The sequence below is a fragment of the Pyxicephalus adspersus genome, chromosome 2, assembly GCF_032062135.1.
Source record: "Pyxicephalus adspersus chromosome 2, UCB_Pads_2.0, whole genome shotgun sequence".
NCBI lineage: Eukaryota > Metazoa > Chordata > Amphibia > Anura > Pyxicephalidae > Pyxicephalus > Pyxicephalus adspersus.
This window is the reverse complement of record NC_092859.1, coordinates 73146099-73172033: the sequence shown is the minus strand read 5'-3', so window position 1 is coordinate 73172033 and position 25935 is coordinate 73146099.

The window sequence follows — 25935 nt, the reverse complement described above, 5'->3', positions numbered from 1 at the left end:
TTCAAATGCAAATATTGTCATTTATGCAATTACCCTAAAGTGGATAACTATACTAGAACATAGAAATTTAAACACATACTGTAATAAATATACTCATGTAATAATATTTATTTGTATTTATAAAAAGGCAGCATATTACGCAACGCAGTACATTCAATAGGAATCATGTTAAGCTAAAAGATGAAGCCAGACAACATAAAGAAGAAGCACAATAACTTTAAAGTATATAGCCATCATTTCTAGAAGCTTGAACTACAAAGGATATGAAATCTGTATTAAAATAATTCTTCAACTATCCTGAAACAGACTAGTGATACAGCAAATTGCTGGAATAGTATCATTTATTACAGCACCATTTACATAAGCCCCAAATGATACTTTGTTGCTTACAGTGATATCTAGGAATGCAGATTTCAATCAATGTATTCTTATTAAAGTACATTTACCTATAATCTAGTAAAAGTAATTTTCCTTTTTTAATCTGCAGCTGAAAGCAGTTAAGATACTTTTTCGCTGTTATGTTTTGACAGTGCTCTATACCCAGCAAGAGATGAACAGTATATGGTGGCTGTCTAACTCAAATTTTTTTTTTGGCAAAATGTTCTATGCAAACTTTAATTTCACTATTGTGTTATATGTGGGGGACCAAACTGCCGATGTGCTTTTTATGTTGCAGCAAATATTTTGTCAGTACAGGTTGACAATCAAAAATCCGGCAACCTCTGGACCTGTACCGAATTTTCTAAAAATTATATTTTAAAATAATATTTTTTTTTATACTTACCTCCACACACAGACAGGTCTTCCCCTTGCAACACCGCAGCCATCTGGCACAGTTCCATGGAGCAGGCAGCAGGTGTCTCAAAGTGTATTTAGTTTACCAAGTAAGACCTTACAGATGTTTCTGCAGAACAGCGCCATCAAAGCATTAGTGGCCAACGGTGTAATGCAGTCCCTGTATTGAAAATGTGATCCGAAATTCATGCCAGGAAAATGAAGGACCCGGATCATCGATGGCTGGATTTTCGATTGTCAACCTGTATGTTACCAGCCTATGGACACAAATGCCAATGTGTTTCCCAGGGATTGGCATATTTGTTTGTAAGCTGCCTGATGTTGTTTATCTCATCCTAATATGACGTCTATTGTGTTTTTTATATTTGCCACCCATATATTTCATGTGCCAATGTGTTGACTGAATACCTCCATATATGTTGTGTATTAGTTTAGAAATCATTTACCAATTAGAAACATGCCATTGACTATCAGAAATATGGCTCAGCCCTTATCAACCTATTGTTATAATTTCTATGTATTTCTTTCCAAAAGGGTTAGACAATTTTGTAAAGCTGACTACACACATAGCCCTGCCCTCCTTATTGTTCTTAGTTCTTTTGTGCTGACATCCTTCTTTATGAATTGCAATGTACTGCAGATTGCTGCATGTAAACAAAGCAATATTTTTGCAGGTGTGGCCATGTAATGATAGCTATTACAGAAAAAGTAATTTGTTCCATTTGAAAAGCTGCTCGATGGTCCCAGATATGTTAAACCCAGGTTCACTGATGAAAGGTGTATCTTCTTCAGCCTTGGAGAGCTTTAATAAATCAGGCCTATTGTGCATTGACCTTTTGTAGTTTACACTGAGAGAACATCAGAAAGGGTGACAATGCAGGATGACAATCGTGAGACAGCTGTAAACCCACATAAAAAGGCCTAATAGAGACCCTAATTGCTGGATCACTAGATATTATTTTAATCATTTTTTAATTTATATTGACATTTAAAATTCACATACAACTTTAGTGTTTGGCTTTATATCTACTTTAGGCCCAATGTCCATTAAATGTAAGATGAATACACTAAAGAAGCAAAAAAAATATTAATAGCCAATTTCACAAATATGTTATGTTTATAAAGCATATCAGTTATGTTTATATCAGTTATGTTTATAAAGCATATATAGCCCCCTCTTTCTTGATAAACATTCATTTCTGCAGTTTGGTGTTATAGTGCAGCTCATTATACTGCATATAGCAATGTCAGATGACTAATCTGTCATCCAAGGGTATAATTCATTTCTTAAAATGCCACAATTTGTCACCTCTGCTACTTTGTTCTTCACCTATAAAATATGCTGAGGGATCTGTAAGAGTCGGTGGTCCTGTAGGTCAGATAGGAAAATATTAGGACATTGGATGTCTAGCTATCACAGGCAATCAAAGAGATTGTGCCAAGCTGCTGCTGCTAGTAATGGAATAGTAATGAAGCAATTTCATCATTAATGAGGTGGATACTTAGGTGCTTGGGTAGAGGCCACAGTTTAAACAAGTCAAGGTTATATTCATACAGATTTATATAATGGCAAAGGAAGTGACAAGTGAGCAAACTGTGTCTTCCGACTGCAATAAATGATTTCAATATTATTCATGAGAAACCTACTGCATTTCTATTATGGTAATGGAGCAATGGCTACACATAAATATTGTTAGTAATAGCCTTCATTTAAATATAGTGGTCAGATATGTGTGGGCTCTAAACCTTTAAGTTAGTTTTAAATTAAACTTAAAGTGGAACTAAACTAAAACAAATAATTTTTTAAATATTTTATTGTTTATTTGGTACAGTTGTACGCTTACTTTATTATAGATACATTATAGACTCATTCTTTAAATAAAAGGACTAATATTTATGATATTAAAGGAACATGTCCATCAACATGTGGGTTCAAAAACGTAGTGCTGTGGAAGTAAAAACTGAAAAAAAGGTAAAACTTAGGTCACAAACTTACGTTACATATCCCAGGCGGCTGCAGGCTGCTTTTTCTGCACATGCCTAAGATTGGGCATGTCACCTGTCACCATCATAATTCAAGAAGAAAGAAGATAGTGGAGTAGAATGTAATAGAGAGCCCCATAAAAAAGACAGAATGCAAGACAAAATGGTAAGTGCACAATTTTCTTTTAATGTAAGTTCAAGGACTTTCAGAAAAACAAATTGACATAACATCTGGAAAAGGAGATTATGCTACAGGGCAAAACTTTCCATTTTATGTCTATAATGCCCATTATCTATTTGTTTGAGGACATTCTGTTGTACATTTTTTACAAACATTAGCAATTCCCTGGTGGAGAAATAGGTTACCCTCATTGAAACACATAGGGCCTTATTAAAGATCTGCAATGCTGGATAGGGTACACTTTCAACAGTGAAGCTGGGTGATCCAGCAAACTGGAATGGATTACTTCAAAGTCAATTGCTATTTGCTAGTAAATGTTTTGAATCCTGGACCAGATTTATTCCAGGTTTGCTGGATCACCCAGCTTCACTGTTGAAAGTGTATCCTCTCCAGCCTTGGAGAGCTTTAAGTAATCAAGGGCACATGACCTTTTGTTTGTGTACCCGATGCAATTTCACTACTCCATACCTGCTCTGGTGCTATCTCACTTTGAAAAAAATGTTTTTCTAAGCTCCTAGAAACAGGTTTCTAAAAATATAATTTCTTTACACTTGCCTTATTTACATATCATTGAATGGTGTAATCAAAGTGTAAAAAAATAATTTTTGAAATCTCTTTAAAGCTACATCTAGCATGGAAAATACAAATACAGGTAATATAAAATACCTATCACAACAACTTTTGTTATGGGCTTGTTTCCTTTAACAATTGTCTTGCATCAATTTCTCTTACCCAGGGTATGTTTCTAAGATGCTGAGCTGTGTTGATAATGCTGCTGGCATTAGCCAGGGGAATCTTTCTCTCTGAAGGAGGGCTGCCGTGGGAAGTCTCAAATCACTTGCCTCAAGAAGCTTCAGGTCTTGCTATAAATTTAACATATTAAGGTAATTACTCTACCGTGCTTCAGAGGAATGTCAGCACTGACAAGAGATGAATTGCCAGCCCTAATGACATTTATTTCAGTACTTCACTGACATGGCAAGGACTATTTTTCTTAATTTTATTCCTATAACACCCCACTGTCACTATTTCTAGTATGACTGATTATTCAGTTAACAATTGGAATCTCTTCTTTAAAAATAATTGTTGCCAAGTTTACACTAAAAAGTATATGGAAAAGTATAGGACATTTTCCTGTTTATTTTGCATATGTTACACAAAACACAATGCTCTGCCATGAAGAGAAAATAATTACAATAAGGTTTTATGACTTTAGAGTTTTAGAGATCAGGGGTCAGATATAGATAAGCCCCTGTTTATAAAAGCCACATGTATTTGCCTATTATGTTGCTAACACACCACTAGAAACAAAAAGTGAATCAGTTTTTTTCCATTTTTTTTTCACTATAGAGCAGAAAAATGGTCAAAATCTCATCAGGATTTTTATTGTCCAAGTCCTATTAAGAAGGTATGTCAACAACTTCTTAACCCTCTCTGTCCTTGTGACCAACGTAGACAGAAAGTGGTGGAAAATCCAAAATGGTATGGCTGTTAACAAAACAGGAGGTAATGCAAAATCCCCTAATGGGACCATCTATTTTAGTGAAAAAAGGCAACTTCCCCTCTCTTTGGAGAGGTTATCTATCACTTATTGATGTGTCCCTGGCAGGAAGAAAAGTGAATCCTCCTCTGTAAGACATGGAAATGAGAAATTTAGAAAATAAAATAGAAAAAAAAAACAACAGGCCTATGGGATTGTGGTAACAAATGCAAAAATATGCATATGGCACTTTGCGTTTTGTGTTGCAGAGCAATAATTTGTAATACAGCGCTACAATTCACATACCTTGCGTTAAGCTTGCGTTGGAACCCAATTCAACACAAATGGGCTGCCTTAATGCAAGAACGGGAACTAGCAACTCTGTTTTATAATATTCCAGTATCAGGTCATTCTTATTAGTTATTGTATAATGATTTCAGCTATCTGAACCATATTAAATACATTAAAAAGAAATATCCCCTGTCTAGTTAATTATGTTTTAATAGCTAGAATGTATTACAGGATTGACCACACTACTGTCTAAATTACCTACAATATTTATTACAAAATGTAATTATTCTACCACTATATTAAAATCGTTAATTTATCTAGGAGCCCATTCAATGTGAATCATGTTACACACTAGTAAAACATTTTTTGTGATGTAGAATATAGCAAAGATAAGATCAATGGAAAGAAAATGTATTTCTGGTTACCATTAGGAAAACTGCTTAAACTGAGGCTTGATGTCCAACATACTGAAATGCCCAAACTAGATCTGGGGTTAAAATACCAGTTATTATATAGTTATATTGGCAGTGATTAGTAACTCCTAACTTAAAAAGTGTGTCTTGCTTTTTTTCAGGCCTGGTTTAATGGCCATGGGGTATTAAATTAATGAAAATTATTGACTTGGGCTTGGGGGCACTTAAAAGTCCAATAGTTGCATTCATTTTACTCCATGTTTAAACCATTTGGTAAACACTGCAATTGTTACTGTTAGATTAAATTTACACATGCATTATGCTTTAAGTAATACCTTGAGCCTGCTGCCAGGTGTTCCATTGTGTTTGTATGTTAGTAACTGTACTATTCTATTTTTGCTTAAAGAGCAAAACGGAGCTGTTCTCATGATGAATGGGCTGGTGTGAATGTTGAGCACCTTGGACTGGAATGATTGATCTGCTTTGGCTTCGGAGCTGCAATGTAATTAGGACAACACTAAAAAGAACACAAATGATTTTTCGGTCTACTTCAATACGTATTATTCTCAGCAAGATTTTTTGTCAAGAACTAGCTCCTGTGACATATCATAGTTTATTAAAATGAACTACACCCATACAAGCAGGCAGAATGACATAAGAAAATGGAATTAATCAGGAGCTAAATAAATTATAGCAAATAACTCAGCGGATTGTAACAAGTAATAGATTAGAACATAGGGTCAGGGGTCATAAGGTTTATGTCCCCTTTTATAACCTCTATCTAATAGTATACTTTACTTTCTGAATTTCATTTCATTCTTTGTTACTGGGAATAGGAAGGTTTCATCAGCTTTTCAACCCCTCGGGCAAATCACTCTAAACATATTCTCCATTGTGATGAAGTCGTCAGCTCACGTAATTATGAGTATGACAAATCTGTGGGGAAAAGCTCAGAAATATTGTGGCCAGGAACTGATCATTCTTACAACAAAAGACTCTATGTTGCAAGCCAAGTAAAACAATCACTTTATCACCAATTAATCTATATCTATACACACAGATGTATGTAGACAATGTTGATGTTTGATCATAGCCTTCAGTTAACTACATTTAAACTAAGGTATTATGATAAAGAAGATTTCCAGAAAAACTTTAAAAATGTGCCTGTGAGCAATGTATTTGTGTGTTATTAGGTATGTGGTGCTATAAGGTCTTACACCCTCTACAATTTAAGCTATATTTTTGAATGCTTTCTTTGACACCAACTACCACCGCTCTTACTTATCATACTGCATTGTGGCCATTAAACCATTGATCCTCTAAAAGAACCACTTTATTAAGCTTAGATTTCAGTCCATAAACAAGTAAAGGTCTTTTACTTGTTCACAAAGTAGTTGAAATTGTGGCTGGGCAAATAGGAATTTTTCCTTTAATCTCAAATGAATTTAGGAATTGTCAGGTTCAAAGAACATATCAACAATAAATGATAAACAAAGGCCCATAAATCAGGCAGCTTCAGATTTAAAGTATCCCCAAAACCCTGGTACTTCATTGTGCAAACATCACAAAAAATGTTTTTTTTTTATTATTGCATGACTAGTGTAGTAATTTCCCCCTCCCTCTTATTCTCCTCCATTAAACTCCACATCAATATACCACTTAAGACTCCCTTCCCCTTTCTAACCCCTGCTAGCCAACCTTCAAGCCATTAACCCTAGACACATTGCTGGACTTAAATTTGGCTGGCACGCAGCCGATTCTTTATTAACAACACTGTAGCTTCTGACCTGGGCATCCCCAACTGTCGACCATCTACCCAGACCTCAGCCCTTTGGGGACCCCACCACATGTATGAATGTCCAAGGATCCACATCAAACCAGGTTCGCCACCTAAAATGACATATAAACAATGCCAGCCCCAAATTCAAACACAATAACAGTCCCACCCCCCCTCATTGTTACCCCCACTGTATCAAATCAAATGAGGCTGAACATACAATTGAAAACGCCTTGACTTCCAACGCCCAATCCTTCTAATCACTTCCTTCCCTACCCCCCACCTAGCCGTCTCTGTGGCCCCCCCAATCCTAAAGAAATGAGACGAGTATGTTTTGTCATGCACCTAGCCACAGAAAACCCTGGCGAAAAACTGCCAAACTGAAAACAGGCCTAAAACTCTCCAACCTCATGAACAAAAATCGGCCCCTTCCCTTGTGGTCTGACTCTTAAAAATTCCTCCAACACCTGCACCGGACAAAGCATTGATCCCTTTAACCAAAACAGTTGCACCACAAAACCTTTCCCCAACTGGTCTGTCTTAGACTTTATAATCTGCAGACTCACCTTATCCGCATAGAAAATCTAATCCTCCACCAGAATCCCAGAATCCCTCCTGGTCGATTCCTAGCTGGGCTTACCATCTCCTCCACCCTCATAGCCCCAAAAATTGCTGTGATAAAAGCTGCCCTAAACAGCAACCCTTCATATAAACCAAAACAAATTTCTTTCAACTTCCCCACCAAGCAATGCAATAACTCAAAGAAAACCGGTCTGCTATCCCGCACACTCCTGCCGCTCCGATGTCCCTTGAAAGCTTGCTGCAGCATCAAAGCCTTGGTCAAATCCTGCATCCCCCTAAACTTAAAGGCGAAAGCCAGTCCTGCTACTAATCTGGTAACTGCCGCCACTGAGGCCTCCTCGGTAGATTTCTGTACCTCATATGCCCTCCAAGTCCTCTAACTCACCGTACGACGAACAGACCTTCCGATAATCCCCTCGCAATCCCCTACAGACTCTCCGGACACTGGTAACTGGATTGCTCCGCCTCCAGTGCCAAGTTGCGAAACCGGTCCCACTGCAAACGAGACAAGACATCAGGAAAGACATTACAAACCCTTGGAATATGTCTTGCAAATATGAATATATTATATTCCATACACAAAAAAACAGATGCAGCAACAACCGCACTGCTGGCCCAGAAGACACCGAAAAATTATTAATGGCCTGCACCACCCCTAAGTTGTTGCCATAAGTTGTAAAAGGTAACTTTTTTTGTTAGCCAGCTCACCACCAAAACCAGACCCTCCGGCAGCATCAGTAAACATTTCTAAATCAACAGCATCAACCGGCCCCTCCAACCTCAGTGCTTTTCTATTAAAGTTTCCCAAAAACCTCCCATTTAGCTTTATAAAATGAGATGGCGCCTTGACCCCTGCCGTTGCAGCCGCTAAACCGCGACAAAATACCCTCCCCATGCGAATCACCCTGCAGGCGAAGTTCAACTTACCCAACAGCAATTGTACCACCTGCAGGCGCATTTTCCTGTGCCCCCCCCCTGCCCTCACTTACACCTGCAATGCTTTCAACTTATCCCTGGGGCAATCTACTCTCCATCGCCACCGTGTCTAGTTCAATGCTCAAAAAGGTCAGGGCCGTTGCCGACCCCTCCGTTTTGTCATTTGCCAATGGAACCCCAAACTGCTCAGCAACATGCTGCAAGGTGGCCAACAATACCCTGCAAACCAAGTTGCCTGCCAGCCCAACCAACAAAAAATTATCCAAATAATGGATCACTGAGTTGACCTCTGCTACAAAGCGGACCACCCACTCTAAAAATGTGCTGAACTGCTCGAACATGGCACAGGAAATAGAAACAACCCATGGGCAGGCATCTATCACCAAAATATTCCCCCTCCCATTTACAACCCAACAACCTAACACAATCCGGGTGAACTGGTAGGAGCCTGAAAGTGGCCTCAATGTCCCGCTAGCAACGCCCCTGGCCTGTAATTTTCTACCCACTTGATGGCTCATTCTGCCCAAACTTACCTTTTTGGCAAATTCACTATCTCCGGAAATCTCATCACTGACTTCAAATTCCTTGGCTCCCGTGACGAACCTGCCACAGTGCTAGGAATCCGGAAACCCACTGAAAACCCCTCCTTAAGCACCGAACCGGGCCGCCACCCGGTTCGGATACCCATTTAAAAAGGTAAGCTTCCCTCACCGGTGTCACCCCCTTTTCCACCACCATCTCCGCCCCTTCTGGAGCCCTGCCTAAAGCATCTGGCCAAACCATGGTTGCCCCCACAGCCCCTTCATTATATAGCCAACATACCCCTTTTTCCCTACTTCCGACCGGTGGCCCAGCAACTTGCGGCCCACTGCCCCCCCTGAAAAAACTGGCAACCCCCTTGCCGGCCCATAGACATCAACCTCATCCACAAACCTATGTTTTTTTGTAGTCCCACCTTAATGACTGCCGCACCTCCTTCCTCTGGCGGAACTACTTGTCGACGCCCCCCCTTTCCCACTTCTCCTTACTTCACAGCCCCCCCCCCACAAAACTCCCCCGGCATCTAGACCCACTATCTTCCACGCTTCTATACTCCCTAGCACTAACTAATTCTCAAATTCACCTTCCCCCCCTCCCCCTGTATTCTTTACTGTGCAGCTCCTTACACCCTGTCATGAAGGCCCTTTGTTCTATTTCCCTCAAGACTTTATAATGTGGCTTTATTTTTTACTTTACTGTTAATATTTTTTGTTGCATTATATATTGCCGCACCAATTTGGCCCTATTTAGTTACATATATAGTAAATATTGCTATTAGTAAGCAAACATATTTATATTATTAGTTTAGAGATTTTCTCTAAACCTTGCCAAGATCAAGACCAAAGAAATCCAGTGGGAAGGTTCCAAAGAACAAGCTTTGAACAACCTTGACATATGCAAATTATCATAAAGGAGAACATCTTAAGGTGACGGGGGAACATATGGTTTCTTATCCTCATAGTACCCAAGTCACTGAGACATTAGGAACTGTTCCAGTAATTGATCATATCTTTTAAACATGAACTAGTTATGTTGTAAAAGGTAAATGTTATTTACATTTGAGGAAGGCAGCAATAAAAGCTCTTCTATTCAGAAGTGGGTTTGGTATGTGATCATACCACTGGGGAAATGGTACAGCTACAGTCATTTATAGACACGGCCTCTCTAGAACATCTCTAAATATTATCACTGCAAAGTCAACCAAATGGCATTTTTGCTTTGCCCTTGATGTTATTTGTACATTTAAAAATACAATAGTTTTATTTGTTATTATGTTTCCTTCCACCTGTTGAGATTGTAAAATATAGGCAAGGGATCATTTCGAAATTATATTTATTGTGGTAAAATATTTACTTCAATATTATTATTATTAATATTATGTTACCTTGAATATACATCAAATACTTGGCATAAGTGGCTAATATAGCCAGACATGTATAAGTAATAATCAATGCCATTTAAATATATCAGGGTATTGTAGTAATTGGTTAGGATGGTGAAAGTGTGTACCTAAGGGAAATGAAGGAAAATGCAGTGATTTAGGTAACAAAGAGAATTATTTTATTGTCATATAAATATGTTTGCATATAAATATTTTCTTCCTCCTCTGTTCAGTCAGTTGCTGATGCTCATCATTTTGCTCCTAAGGCTATATGCAAGTTAGAGGACCTCATGCAGCATGGGAACCTTGGAAAGCAGCAGCTTCTGGGTGAGCCCCGGGGGTCCCCTTTTGAAGGGAGTGAGGATAAGGAGCTTCCTGCCCCCCATGCTCCAGGGGTTTACACCTTGGTAGTTATGCCAGTGAACATAAGACACCTGACTATGTATTCAGCTTATGAGGGAATAGATGTACGGTAGATGCTAACTAACTTGTCTGTCTGTCTAAATAAAACTAACAAAGCCACCTGCAATGCAAACCGATGAGAATAGAACAGTATACCAGTCAAACTTTCATGGAAAATTACAACTAGAGTTTTTCAAGAAAGAGTCCATCTGCCAGGGTCCGCTGTGTCTGGTTGGGATTCACAAACACAAGCACATTGGTAACTTTTTTTCTACAGTCAGCACCTCCCTGAGGAACCCCCAATGCCAACTACTGCAGTAGTTCAGCTTTACTAACTGAATTGGCCCTTTCCTTTCAGTGTATCTGCCATCTGTTGTTGCCTTCCTTTCAACTGAAGAAAAGTCCACACGTAGCAAGAATCAATGGCTTTACAGGAGGCATGGTTTTTATATATATGTAAATATAATCACATAATATAATCAAATACATATATAAAGAAATCTTTAATGTTCAGACAACTATATTTTTTTTAATCAAGAAATCTTTAGTATTCAGGACAGCAAGCCTGACACAACTCTTAAATAACTCCAATTCTCCAACTTTAAGACAGTACTATACTGTAATGATGGCATTCCCTTCTTTACTCCAACCAGAAATTGCTTAGGGGTCTAGAGGAGTATGGCACTTCCCCAGGAACAGAGAAACAGCAAGTTCACTCCCTTGATGACAGCCATTTAGATTTCTTCTCCACACCAGGAGACCAGGTCTATTCTACACACCCTGGCTGAAGGACTCCCCCTTTATTACACCTTAGAGGACCCACCAACCCATCACAGTAGTGCATGTCATTGTATTGCCCTATCCACTTGAAGGTAGAGAGTACAATTAAAGAAAACACTGTCCAAATAAAGAAGAAACACTACTTATTCTTTCTTTTCCCCCTTTATATGTTGTTTTTGTTGATCTGAACATTTATCTGATCATTTGCAGTAAACACTTTCAAACATATGCTGTCTTGAACATATGTTTCAGTCATTTTGCTGTAAATGCTGCCAAGCAGAACCAGTATTTCATATCCCTCCCAAGATGCATTTTATCTGTGCTTTTCAAAGTCACTTAAAACAGCATGATCTTCTCAGAGCTATTGCATGATATGACTTCCTTGCCCTTAACCCCATGTGCTAGTGGGAATTCATGCAAATGTCTGAGATTGATTCTTTTAGATTGACACTGCGCTTTTTATTCTCTTGGGCAAGACTACTGAAGGATTGAGCAGAGATAAGGAAAGTCTTTGGCTGTAACCTTTCTAAGACCTTTTTAAGACTCCTGAGGTTTGATTCCTGAAGATTAAGATCAAACTTCTAAGTATCTTGTTGTTCAGACAGATACTTTCTAGAGTTCAAAACTAACAACAAAGCTGGGAAAACAGAATAAGAAGCTTTGGGATTGTGGTCAGGTAGGAGGCGAGACAAGACTGTGAAAGAAAATTAATACACATAGAATGAATATAGATTGACAGAATAACTGGAAAGTGTTTTTAGAATAATACAGACTGAAAGGACAGACGTGGGAGGCATTACAATGCAGACTGAAATGAAAATAGAAAAAAGTAGCAATCACAACTTGTTTTTTTCATCTGTAATTACGATTCAAATTGAAATGTGAAATAAACATAGACATTCTGTGTGTTCTGCACATGCCAGAAAATGTCACTTCTTTTTATGTAATGTTGTACATCATACATTACCTGAATTTTCTTTTGCTGCAGCATTGTAAACACGCTAAAGATGAGATTTATTCTGCCTATATTTTGGGCCCTTGATTTCTTTTCTCTCATCTTGTTGCCATGCTCATTTAATTCTTTAATGAAAAAATAAAGTCACTATTTTATTACGCATGTTATTTTATACCGAGTGATGTAATTACTGGATCATTGTGCTTCTCTTCATTCTCGTCATGGATCATGACATTTGGAAGGGTTGACAGAATAATGTACGTAGCTGCCTCAGTACTCCACTAAAGAGCCCTCAACCCCAATGCAAGCAGTGGGTTCCTAGATGGGTACCAATAACAAAGAATCATAGTCAGGGTCTGGCCATCCAGCATACAACATATCTGGAGACAGAGTTTTACCAGGAGCAATAAAAAACAGGAAAGAACAATTTTTTATCTTTATCAGATGTAGCAGCAATGGGCCCATACTCAATTATTAATAATTCATTTTTTCTGGAGTTCTGATTTAGGCACATGCAAGCTATACCAATATACAGTATATATGCCTTTGTAACACGCCTAAAATCCATTGAATTTGGTCATGTTTGAATTACATGTGATGAGTAAATGTAGCTTACAACACTGGTAAAAATGTTCAATTATTTTAATAATCTGACTCCTGCTATGTATTGGTCATATTTAATTGGTTATTTTATTTTTATTTGTTAAGAGGTCATATGAAGCCTGACCATTGATGCCCTGTCAGCTGCCGGATCCCACAACAAGTTTCTTGGCTTGTATTGTTGCCAAATAATGTTATCCATCTTTGTCTGAAGTATGGCAATTCACGTGTAATTGAACTCATTGTTGGGTGGTAAGCGTATGCCATAATCTGCAAGCATGCACAGCACAGTTCACATGTGTGCAGACACCATGCAGCAATGACAGTTCAAGGATCCCGTCATTGTCGCATGATTGGAATCTTGCTCCTCTTCACCAGGAAGATTCTCTTTGGCTATTGGATAGCCATTGGTGATAAAACTCTTGCGCGCGCATAGGAGTTGTATTGCCCCTTGCAGTTGGCTTTGGTTAGGACAAAAAGCCACCAGGAGCCGGGGCATTATTTTTTTGACAAAAGAGAAGTTGCTTGTCTCCTTTGCCAATGAGGTCTTCCTGGTAACTTTTTTTTTAATCTGGGCTTACTTTCAGGGGTTGTCATGCTGATCCAAAACTTTTAGTTCTTTCATAGTTACTTGCCAAAAATAATTATGTTGATAAGGGGATTTGACTGACTTTTCTGATCCATACTTATTCTAGGTCAGCGATATAAAGAAGGCCAGACATCCAGCTTTTGTAAATGTAGAACAGCAATGTGCATTAGAACAGATGATCAATTATAACATACATACAACATTTCCTTCCTTTTTTCCTATTCAAAAATGTAACATAAATATTTTATGGGACTTATAAGTTCTTACTAAGCATTAACTGAAATTCCTCTGTGTTTAATGACATTACTCTAGTGGCGCAAAATAGAGGTTTCAGAAGCTCTGAATGACATTCCAAGTCTCCATCAGTGTTGTCAAGAACAATTTTGCAACATTCAGTAAAAACCTGTCCTGAGAGCTAATGTATTTGGATTCACTGCAGGGACATGACAATGTCATTAGCAAGGTGCCTACTTTGAAGGGAAAACTGTTGTATCTTTCAACAGCGAAACATCTTCATCAGTTTGTCTTCTCGTAAGTCCATCTATATATATATATCATATAACGTGAAAAAGTCAAAGTCAAAGTTCTGTTGTCATTTGACATTTTAATGTCTATAGATGAGATATCTTTATCAACAACCAAGGTTTTGTGTTGTAAATATAAAAAAATATTATAAGGGGTTCCCTGAGACCTGAAGGCTGTTTTAGCTTTGGTTTAAGAAAGGCTGATATACAAAGAAGCAAGTATCTAGGTAGACCACAAAACTATTATCTTAAAGCTTTTTTAAAAGGAACATTCAAGTAAATTTTAACTAACAATGCAGTGAATACCTATATCAGCACCCAATCCCACATAAATAATATTTACTAACTCCATTACGTGTGCAGCTTCCATTTTTTTTTCCATTCAATTTTCTCCTTGTGTGTCTCTTCTTTTTTCCATAAAACAGGACACCTATACAACTCGTTGGTGTGCAGTGATGAATGGCATGAGGTAGCACATGTACCTAAAAGTATGACGGTTAAATATTACCAGGATAAATAAATGTTAGGTTGCTTATGAATGTTTTGACTGTGGTCTGGTTTTCTTTTATGTCTATTTTCCTTCTTTGAGTTGTCCTTCACTTCCTGTCCCATAGATGCACTGTGACATAAGAGAAGCTCTGTACAAAGTGTGGGGATAATCCCTCATAGACAACTGTAATGTGTAGAAGTTTCACCATCGGAAGTTTTCCCATTATTTCCTATTTTTGTCATAACGTTTATAATTTCCATCACTTTCTGTACCAGAAACAATGTGGGTGAATCATCAGGGTGAATCCTGTAATGTAAAATATGACAATAAAATGTTGAGTTACCCATGATGAACTGGGAAGTCTCACCACATATTAACTTTTAAAATTATTAATTAGAATTAAAAGACCACAAGTTAAAAATGACAAACCTTTGCATAAAACTAGGGATTCTGGGTTTATCTCTATTGTAATGCAGGATTTACTGGGCTGCGATCCCTTTCTGGACCGTCTCAATTCTGCAGAATGCTCAGTACTTGAAAAACAGATTTGCAATTCTGTTAGGCAACTAATTTGGCTATATGAAGAATGACGATTGTGTCGTCCTCGGATAGAGAAAGTCACCATGCCAAAATGCTTACATGTCTATACCATTTTTTAGGAATAAACCTACAGACATCTGCCAGATTCATACATACCTTTTTCTATTTTTTTTATGTTTTTTTATATAAAGCTAAAGTTTACTTTACTAGTGTATAATTTTTACAATTAATTTACCCCCTTTCCTGAATCAGATCTCCAGATTTTTTCTTTATTCATAGAATATCAGACACACACAAAGGAACTGACAAAGCTGGAGGTTGAGCCCAAAGCACTCCCACTTGAGGAAAATACTTCATTTCTTAATTTTGCCATTACTTCTAGCAGTAATTAACAGTTATTCTAAATTCATTATACCGTGGATTTTCATCCTTCAGAGCCAGATTTTCTTTTGTTTTGGCAGTAAAGACTTCTTTCTTCTCCCAGCATTTGGCCATGTAACTATAGTTTTTTACATTCTCGTTTCCCTCAGTAATCAAGCAGCATTGTTTCAGAAATTCTCTTTTGTGCAGGAGTCAATGAGTAGAGAGCTGGCTGAATGCCTTCTGCCATTTTCCTTTGTGTTTCCAGACGGTAACAAAGATCACACAAATGATGAAGGTAAAATTCAATGTGGAGAAGAATATGTTCCTGCTTGGCTGCTGCCCGATTGTCTTTTTACATAAAAAACACAGCCGAGTATAAATTCAACAAGAACAAGACCGTCTTTCCATTGTATGTAGGTAAACTTTATAAATGGCTAAAAAGAAAAACAGAAATTTATATCTGCACCTGGATTCAATAAAAATTATCAAAGTTTATTAACAATGAACAACTTCTTTATCCTGCGACCCTAACACATTTCATGTCCTAGTATAACAACACAGCTCTATAAATACAGAACCATGGTACTTGCTCATCACCAGATGAAAACAAAGGTAAAAAAGTCTGAAAAATAAAAACAAATACAGCTGCCACATCAGGGCATGGCAGTGAGTGATAAAGGCATTGTTAAATGTCAAAATTACTGCTTCAGTGAATGGTAAAGGTTTTTGTTAAAACACTTGGTGACAACTAAATTGACTCCGGTAACCTGCCACAGTAACGACTACATTTAGTCTGTTGATGCTTAGAGTTTTGCTCCAAAAGATGGGAAAAAAACCCATTAAGAAAGAAAAATGTGGTTAATGCAATGCACTAGTGGCAACAGGCTCTAACTTTAGTGAATTCATGAACTCATGGCTGAAATTGAAGGCTGTACACACCACCATGTTGTGAAGTGATGTAGGGGTTGGTGGGAGAAACAGCAGCATCTAGCTTTTGTGTTCTCCCTTTTCTCTTACATATCCCTTGACATAGTTTTGTCTTTTAATAATATATCAGTACATTTTACCCACATTTTATCGATAGTGCCATTGCACAGGGAACACTTTACTGAAGGATAAGGTAGCACTGATGAGCTACTGAAAAGCTTTTCAGTGCTGCACCTATATTTGATCTGACTGTATGTGTGGGAGATTGAATATCTGATGATCTATACCCTTTTTTTCACCGATTTAAGAAAAAAAATGTTTTTAACATTTGTGTTAAATAGTGCAAGAAATAGTGCAAATTTGAAGCAAAATTTTTTTTCATTTGCAAAAATTATTACAATGCTTTGCACCTGAAATGTCATCTTGGTGTCATTTTAAACAGTACAAATTACAGAATAAAATTTACACCTTAAAATTTACAGAACAACTACTTTTCTCACAAAACTAACACTGTTCAATAGCAATTTTCTTTTTTGCCTTACACTTACCTCTTCTCTAAAGCACAGGCATCTCTCTCCTGCGCATGTGGGCAGTTCTGATTCTGGGCGTGCCTTCATTCCCAAGATTTATAAGCTTTGTCCAACTCGCTGGCCTATCAGGAAAGAACCTCTTAACCATCCTAGCTATTTAGCTAGCTCAGACACAGCACTCAGCGTTTGTGCAAAGTGTCTCCAATGTGCTGAGCCCCTAGTTTTGTTGAGCTAGTTCCTGTTCACCTGGTGCTTAATTCAGTGTTTCCTCTGTCCAGCTCCTGCGTTAACCCCTCGTTGTCCAGTCTGTTGGTTTTCAGCCAACTTCCCTGTGCTGTTCCAGTGTTCCTGTCTGTCTGTGGATATCCCTGAATCAGCTGTGCCTCCTGTTGCTTCCAGTGTTATCTGTGTTCCCTGTGCCTGTAGTGGCCCGTGTCCCCTGGATCCCTGGAAATTGACCCCTAGCGTGTGACCTGACCTCTCTTGCTTGCTTCCTGCCTCAACCCCGTCCTTCCTCGACTATCCTTCTGCTTTGTGATTTGGTACCGTGATTTGCCCACCTTGGTGTGCCCAAGGACCGCAACCTGGCAGTAACCAACGGAGCAACATCTTCACCATCAGAGGCTCTGGAAAAGATCTGGTTACTGCTTAGACTCTGCACCTTGGCCCTTCCCGAGGCTAACACCACCTCAGTGCAAGCCATAGCACCCCCTAGTGGTCCTGTCTCTCCGTGCGTGACATTAGGTTTATTTTATATAAAAAATATATAAATTTTCAAAACAATACTGGCAAAAGAAAGCCTTGTTTGTCACCCACAAAAAACAGTGTATGTGTTACTTTTGACAAAGTTATCACAAAATAAAGAGTCATAAAGGTACATATCACGCTGGTCCATAAAGGGTACACAGGTATAAGAGGTGAAGTGGTTGACAATGTGACCATTTTTTAAACTTTTTCACTTATGCCAGTTGGGTTTTTAATGTTCAAAAATCGATTAGGTTTCTGGAGTGCATCTAATTCTCTGTTGGAAGATAAAGATCCACTTAATGTCTTCCTAAGATATCATTAGCTGTTTAAATATTTTAGCTGACATTAAAGCTTAAGACATCCAGGTAGGTGATATTACTGTTCAGAATGTTATACTTAGCATGAAATAATAGCTGAAGTGCATTGAACGGTCAAAAAAAAAAAAAAAAGCTTAACAACCCCCAAACAATTTTTTTTGACCATGCGATACAGATAAAATAAATACCTGTGACATCCTTACAAGAAATGGGGAGAGCTCTTGTCACCGTCCACTTGCCAATCTTTCTGCTAAAACAGAGTCTCCAGAATATCCTCTTTTTATCCAAAATGCAATAAAACATTTTGGCCCAATTTACACTTACAATCTGGAACCCACTTACAAGCTCGCTTTTAACATTATCAGCATTAAATGAAACCCCTAAATCTACATACAGATCTCTAAAGCAAATCAGTTTATGGTGGTTTTAAGAAAAACCTCAAATGATTACAATAAATTCAAGGGCTGCCAATATTACCCTTACTCTTTAAAATGCTAGTTTCCTGGATATATTGCTAATTCGAGTTTTTTACAGTATAAAACAAGGAGACAGATCAGGTGCATGAGCTTCACTCTGTCTTTAGTTGCTGCATATTGTTCTAAGTCAGGGATTCAGAATCAAAAATAGCTGGACTGCTTTCATTCCTTAGAATTGTCCAGTCAATGACTAATGCAGTTCCTACACCAGTCTGTATAACTAAAGGGGAAGCAAGATTAGGATCATGTTTGGTTTATAAGATAATGCTATTATAATGGTGTTAAATTGGAATTAACCACTGGGGTGTTACACTGATGTCTAGATTTCTGTACCAAAAGCGGTACACTGTTTTTCATGAATTTTTTTTTAAATTGTAGACCTGTAACTTACAGAAATATGTCCGAACAAGGGTCCAGTAGATATCATGAATATAAAAAAAGTTTGAAACACACAATCATGTAAAAAAAAAAAAAATTACTTTTAATAAAATATAATAAAAAACACAAAAATCAGCTTAAACAAGAATACATAAATAAATCAAAATGACTGAAAACTCAATAATTTGGTATACTGTGTAGTAATATATTTTTCTAAAACACCTCCCTAGTGGGGTAAATTTTAAAACAGAGTCCAACGTCACATACCTATAGACAAAACCACATAAATATATTTTGTATTATTTTGTATTGGATTGGATACAGGACTTTGTATTGAATCCAATACAAAATATTTGAATTTCCCGCTACGACCCCCATCGATGGGCGCATGCACGGACATCATCAGGAATCGCCGAGGGACCCGTACGCGAACGCCGGGTGTTCTAATTCTTTCTGAACTTCCGTACTTCCATGCAAAAAGTGGTAATTTTTTGCATGGAAATTTATTTGAGATTGTGGGCTATAAATCACCGAATTACTCAATAATTACTTATAATTCACAGAATTACCACATAACTCACCGAAATATGTCCAAAATTTAAAAATTTAATAATAAAATTTTTTTTTATAATTTTTAAAAAACATAAAAAAAATCTTTAAAAAAAAAATAGTGTATAATGTAATGTACCTGTACAGTAGCCTATATAATATATATATATAATACAATTATATATATATCTTATATAAAGATTTCTTTGTATTGGACCCAGTACAGCTTTTTTGTATTGAGTTCAATACAAAGTGATTTGAATTTCCCGCCCCGCCTCCCATACCGACGCATGCAGCGACGTCACCGGGAAACCCTGGAGATCGTTACTGCACTCGCCGGGAGAAGAAGGAAGAGAGAAGACGTCTCCGGAGGAGCTGCGGGGACCGGGTAAGTATTTTCTTTCAGTTGTAATCCGATTGTCATACAATCGGATTGCAATATAACGTTTGTTTATATTTTTAACCACCTGAGAAAAGTTCGGGTTTACCACTTTTTGCAAGTGTTTTTACCCCGAACTAAGTCGGGTTTACCGCCCAGGTGGTTAAACCTAACTTTCTGATACGAGCGAGGTATTTTTAGTTATTCATTGGAATTTGTGATACCCTTTTATGTTGTGGCTGATTTGCCCTGATAAAGCCTGTGCCGTTCTAGGCCTAAGTATGTGCATCACAAAGAAGGCAAGGCTTGCCTTAGTTAGATATATGATGGGATCTACACGGGGGATAGATGATGACGACACGGTAGGTGCAGCATGGCACTGCCAAGATGCCATAAGTGCTGTCTGTATCAATGCAAGTTACAAGGAAACATAACAGGTACATCCGCTGAAGGGAACCTTCTGTTTAGCTTAGGTTAGATTAATTTAGAGAGACAGTTTTGTCAATATACAGCATGAGTCACTGCTAAAATCTTCAGCATCGAACACTTTTAGGTGCATATACCTAATGTTTATTGTAGGCCAAGTCTCCATGGGCTCCTACATCATTATCCCCTTCACAGTCATTTCACAAAGTAAATTAATAGAAATAAAAGTTCAGCTACCACATCCAAGGACAAATAAAATGAAACATTTTAAATGTATGTATTTAGGTTTGGACACACTATAACAAATGTCTATAAAGGCTTCAGATAGGAGATTAGGGACATTCTGCAATGCAATACTATGTGTATCTCCCTCTATAACCTGGCTATAATTTGTTTTATTTATATCTGTTTTAGTCTTACACTTACCACAGCTGTTATTTTGTTTCCTTTTTATTAATCTAATAGTTCTGACAACGAAAACAACAACATTCTGCAGAAAAATGATTTCTAAAATTGCATTTCCGTTTGTAATCAGCCGCTAACTGATTTTTATATGTGACATGTTTACTGGCATCTTGTTACTTACAGACCAGCCACAAAGGAGGACTCAATAATTGTATTTAGCAAGAGGGTGTAAATCTTTAATGAATTCCACCTACTGATTTTCCATTTGGATAAGGGTTTGTGAACTGCTCCAGGGAAGATTCCCTTTAAAAAATAGCTTGCTAATGTTTTTAAGTTCAATTTCTGCCAGAGGACATCCTCTTAATTAGTTAATTGATTCTGAGTAGAAGATGGAGATCCACTAATTGCTTTAAAAATGATACACCAAGGACTGAAGAAAAGATAATAGGAAGATGAGAGGAAAATAGTTTAAAAAAGAAGAGAACACTCAAACAGACATGGGAATTAGAATTTAAACAGAGCGGGACAGCTAAAAAAAGAAGAAAAGAAAAAAAAAGAAAAGACGCACATAGGTGATATAGAGGACAATATCAGAAACATTTATTTTCAAAAATAATCTTCAGGTTGTATGGTTTTTCAGGCATGATGGAAAAGTGTGGCAGCTTTAAGCAAGCAATTTAAGGTCACAGAACAATCAAGAAATTCAACATTATTACAACTCTTGAAATGATATCACCCAAAAAGATGTGGACATCATTTGAGGAATGCTGGTAACTTTGCACTTCTTTCACCACAGGAGAAAGAATGAGCAATGTTTACAGAGCTGTTCTGTTCTATGGGGAGACAAGGACAAGAAAGTAGCACCCCACCTTTAAAGAGTGCTGGTGAACTTTCTGGTTTTTTTCTATAAGATTTGAGTGAGCTGCATCATTTGTTGCTGGCAACCAGCTTAGTTGCCATCCATAGAAGGGGGAGCAAATATATTTAACATACCCCCCACCCCCCATACCACAGAAGTGCACTACCTCCAATTCTTTTTCTTATCAGCCTTTTTCTTCACAGTAACAGAGTTGATGAGGTTGTACAATGGCATTTTGAGCACCTGTATGCTTAAGGTTTGACCTCCTTTTGCCATTAGAAATTCTATACATTTTTTGGCATAGATTCAGCAAAGTTCTGGAAACATTTCTCAGGTCCATACCGACATGATAGCATCACACAGTTGCTGCAGATTTGTTGGCTGCTCATTCATGACACGAATCTCCTGTTCCACCACATCCCAAAAGTGACTGACATCTGGTGACTGTGGAGGCCATTTGAATACAGGGAGCTCATTGTATTGTTTAGGAAACCAGTTTCAGATGATTTTAGCTTTGTAACATGGTACATTATCCTGTTGGAAGTAGCCTTTAGATGATGAGTAAACTGCAGTCATAAAGGAATTGAAATTGTCAATAATACCAGTATTTCTTTGATGCTCTGGTGGTACTAAGAGGCCCAAAGTGTGCCCAGACAACTTTCCCCACTCCATTACATTACCACCAGCCTAAAGGCAGGATGGATGTATGCTTTTCAATTACCATCAAAATGTTGCAACCGATATTTAGACTCATCAGACCGGTCAACATTTTCTTAATCTATTTCTGCCTAGCTTTGAGGAGTAATTGCAAGCTGTAACTCCAGGTGAATGTACTTACCTGACAGGAGTGGCACCCAGTTATGTCTTATGTTGCTGCAGTCTATTTGCTTCAAGATTCTATGTGCTGTGCATTCAGAGATGCTCTTCCTCATGCCTCGGTTGTAACAAATGGTTATTTAAAATACTGTTGTTGTTTTAAAAGGTGCAGGTAATTACAAATCTTTGTATGCAACATCTTTTCTATCTCAGGAGATTTTTTGGGCATGTGAATATCCTTCTCTGAATAGTCACTCAATAATGGCACTGGGGTACAGATGTGCAGGTACTAGAGTTGTTTTTCTAGTATCCATTCTAACAGTAAATTGGCTTAAAACACAGTATCAACCTTAGCCAGTAAGAAAGAAAGTTTTCACCTTTTAGTAGACCAATGAGATCTCTATGGGAATTAGTCTCATCCTCTGCACGTACTAGTATGCCCATCATTGTGTTTGAGAGGTAAAGTAATTTGGAAGACTGATTGAAGGATAAAGTCAAGGGTTTATAACCCTGATTACTAATGCTCCTAATGTCCCAAAGAACTGCAAGGTAAATCCAGCTATGAAAGAGGTTTTCATAAAATACCATGAGATGCAGTTTCCTAAGAGCTTCCACTTGTCCTAATATTGTGACCCATGTCCAGAATATGTAAATACGTCCTAATACATAGTGGGAATATGCATGTCACATTTGCTTTTCCTATTCACGCATATAAACAAATGCTATAATGCATTCATCCCACCTGACCAGCTTTGACATTTTAATGTAACTGAATGTACATATTAGTATTCATCTGCTTTCACCTTGAACATGATTTAATAAACAGGCTGCTTTGTAAGATCAGCATTTGTTTTTTTCAGAGCCCTTTAATAGCTGCATTACTAGATGTTCTTGCAGTTCACTGAAGACAAAATCCATTTCATTCAGGCAACACAGGAATTTATAGAACTAGAAACATAACTGTTTATATTGCATCTGATTACTCGGTGCATTTCATTTCTAATATTCTTCAGTATATGACACCAGCAATACTAATACAGCTAAATACCATTACAGAGGCCTGGATCATTAAAAACCCATACTTAATAATCCAGTTAGCATTACACACACTATTGCAGGTACATTAATAGAACTGTTTCATTCCTCGTGTTTCCTCAAGCCATGTAGATTTTTAAAAATAATTTGCATTTTAGGAAGGAATTCCAAAATCCGCAAATATATTAGAGTGTTTTGAAACCTAACATATGTGTGGGTTTAACAAATAATCTACAAGCAAATTGTGATTGATTTACTGAAGGACAGTACTAAAGCCAATCACATGCAAGGAGATTTTTTCATGCACATAATTGGATGACTAAAGTTCGCAGGGCCTCACCTCATTCACAAAGCCCAGTGAATTTTTTTTTACAGAATAGTAAGTTTACTAAGTAAATATGTAGCCTGGAAACCTTTAGTAAACCAATCCCATTGTGTAAATGTTCCAAGATAGCTCTATAAAATCATTTAAACACTGCCATTGTTATCCACAAGGTAGTGTTTTACTTTAAGGATGATGATCATTTGCATTCATGTAACAGTCTAAATATAATGTGCAATAAATTTTTGTTATTATTATTATTATTATTATTAATAAACCGGATTTATGTAGCGCTAACATATTACGCAGCACTGTACATGCTAGGAGTTGCAAATGACAGATGAATACAGACAGTGACACAGGAGGAGAGGACACTACCCTGAAGAGCTTACAATCTAGGAGGTGGGGGAATTAACACACAATAGGAGGGGAGATATGTAGTGGTGGGAAGTAGTAACGGTTTCACAATACAGAAGAAGATGGGTAGGCAAGTTTAACAAAATGGGTTTTGAGTGCTCTTTTTAATGAGCAGAAAGTAGGAGCAAGTAGGATAGGACGAGGAAGACTATTCCAGAGAGTCCGGGCTGCTCTAGAAAAGTGTTGGAGCCGTGCGTGTGATGAGGGTATGAGTGAGGAAGTCATTAGTAGGTCATTAAAGGAGCGAAGAGAGCGGCTGGGGGAGTATTTTTTTACCAGGTAAGAAATGTAAGTGGGACAATAACTGTGGAGGGATTGGAAGGTAAAGCACGGGAGATTGAATTCGATTCTATAATGAAATGGAAGCCAATGGAGAGAACTACAAAGAGATGCAGCAGAAAAGGAGCGGTGGGAAGGATGGATGAGTCTGACTGCAGCATTCATAATAGGTTGTAGAGGAGAAAGTTGCGTTAGTGGAATACCAGAGAGGAGGTTGTTACAGTAGTCCAGAGGAGAGATGATAAGAGCGTGTACAAGGAGTTTGGTGGTCTCTGGGGACAGGTAGGGGCGGATTTTGGAGATGTTGCATAGGTGAAAGTGACAGGACCTGGAAATGTTCTGAATATGGGGGGTAAATGAAAAGGCAGATTCAAAGGTGACGCCAAGACAATGTGCCTGAGGGGAGGGACGAATAACAGTGTTGTTAAAAGTTAGAAACATGTCGGGGGAGATTTTGAACTTGAAAGGGGGAAGATGATGAGTTCTGTTTTATCCAGGTTGAGTTTCAGGAATCCGTCAGACATCCATGATGAGATGGCTAATAGGCAGCATGAGACCTTATCCAGGACTGAAGGAGACAGGTCAGGGGTGGACAGATAGATCTGAGTGTCATCAGCATACAGATGATACTGTAAGCCAAAGGAGGATATGAAACTACCGAGAGAGGAGGTGTACAGAGAGAAGAGAACCAGTCTAAGTACTGACCCTTGGGGAACACCAACAGGGAGGACAGTGGGCGAGGAGGAATTACCATTGAAAGAAACTTGAAAGGAGCGGTCAGACAGAGAGGAAGCAAACAAAGAGAGAGCAGTGTCACTGATACCAATGGAGCGCATGGTTTGTAGTAAAAGGGGGTGATCAACAGTGTCAAAAGCAGGGGAAAGATCAAGGAGGAGGAGGGAAAAGTTGCCTTGGGACTTAGCTCTGATAAGGACATTGGCCACTTCAGTAAGGGCTGTTTTGGTAGAATGGCCAGCTCGAAAACCAGACCGGAGAGGGTCAAAGAGAAAGCTGAGGTAATTGGCTTTGTAGTCCATGAAGTCAGTGCTGAGGCCAGATTCCAGATCCTCCACTCAGCTGTACAAACAGTAGCTGTTTGGTGTGATTGTTGTGCCAGGGACAGGGGTAGAAGAAGGTTGCAGGGGCAACTTTATCCAGAGCCAAAGAAAGCGTGTGGTTGAACCGAGTGGCAGCTTTATTCAGATTTTGAGAGGGTGGGGGTTAGGGACGTAAGGCAGTTTGAGAATAGGTTGTGGTCAAGGTTACAGATATCTCTCTGCCATTGGCCAGGTCTGGGATGTGGCAAAGGGGGGCAAGAGTTCAATAGTTTGTAAAATACCAGATCTAAGGTGTGTCCAGCGTTGTGTGTGGGGCTGTTTATGTTCTGTGTGAATCCAAAGGAGGAGGCAATGGAGAGCAGTTTGGCTGAAGAAGGATGGGTGGGCTTATCCACTGCAACATTAAAATCCAC